The following is a 1,558-nucleotide window of genomic DNA, read 5'->3' as shown; positions in this document are numbered from 1 at the left end:
GCATTCCACGGTTGCCAGGGTAACCGCGACCCAGGGCAGACAGGCTTCACAGAGTGACAGAAGGGGAGAGGGGGGTGGGGGGGGGGGGGGGGTGGGGCGAGATAAATAGGGAGGGAGAGACGGAGGGGCGATGGAAGAGGCTTCCCAAGAAAGAGAAACGTCTACTCCCCCCTTTTCTCCTCCAAGTATCTCTTTCTCTCTGAGTTACTCACTCCTGCCCCGGCGTTAGCCTGGAACCTTGGGCCCCTGGCCACGACGTACAGCTCACTTCCTGTGAAGGAGCCGCGTCTTTCAAAGTCTTGGACCGCCTGCATCTTGGTCATACTGCAGGTGCTCTCTGTTACAGTATACCGGTAAGTGACAAATAAGAAGGCTGGGAGGATAACGCATATCATCTAAGCAGCACCCCTGACTGCTGATTCTGCTGGTGGGCAGCCTGCTGTCTCTTTGTTAATACTGAGGTCAGTCATCCTCTGGTTCACCCATCATGGCTCTGATTACACTCTGCATAGTCTTGATGCCTGGAAACCACACACCAGACAATCCATCCATGTCCAATTGTGTGTTTGTGTGTGTGTGTGCGTGCGTACGTGCTACAACTTGTATGTAACTTTTTTTTCTTTTTTTTTGCCTTAGCAGCATTGGGACAATATGTCCATAGACAATGTGCTCACTGAGTACACATTCTGTACACTCTGCCACCCCCCCCCCCCCCCCCACACACACACACACACACACACACACACACACCAGTCTGTGGGTTTAACTAAACTTCACAGGTCTGTGACAATGGCACTGATGAGAAGAAGAGGGCAGCTTTTACAGTGCATCCCCCCCCAACCCTATACAAGCCTGTCAGTCTATAGAGCGTGAGTCATTGAGTACCCTCTTACTCACACACACACCCACACCATGGTTGGTGCTCTAACTCAAACACGCCATAATGATGGCTTTTTGGTTGGCGTTAAAGAGCATCCGACCTCCTACTGTATACTCTGGCTCCCATCCTCCTGAGAAACAGTCCCAGTCCCAGTGATTTACAGGAGAAGGTTTACATGGCTGTTTGAAGCTGAAAAAGAGGGATAGCCTTTAAATGGCAGGGAGAGCAGGGCAGGGTGTTCTGTACGATTTACAGTGCGGAGAGCACACACACGCGCACACACACACATTAAATAGGCATGTACACACACACGGTCCAGCCTGCATGCGTGGCAGCAGACAGCCCTTCTCCGGGACGTAGTAAATAACCACAGCTATTAGAAGCTTTATGGGCGTAATTAATGCTTTATGGAGCTTTCGCTTTCTCTAAATGGTCGACTTAAAAGCTCCAGCAACGGGGAGAAAGCGGAAGAGGAGGCGGAGGGGTGGATTGTGTAATCGTGGAAAAAGCACATGATGTGAGGCCACATTCCATAGGGAAGCCTTCCCCACAGACGAGCACTGGCTGCTGAATAAGATCCCGACCATGCTCGACCGCGCCAACGAGGATGGAGGCCAATCGCGGCTGTCGCCCAGCAGCAGCGCAGGGAAGGGCTGATAGAGAAGGGGACAGGTGGAG

Source organism: Osmerus eperlanus, chromosome 6 (genome assembly GCF_963692335.1).
Source record: "Osmerus eperlanus chromosome 6, fOsmEpe2.1, whole genome shotgun sequence".
In the NCBI taxonomy this organism is placed as follows: Eukaryota; Metazoa; Chordata; class Actinopteri; order Osmeriformes; family Osmeridae; genus Osmerus; species Osmerus eperlanus.
This window is presented reverse-complemented; position numbering follows the sequence as displayed.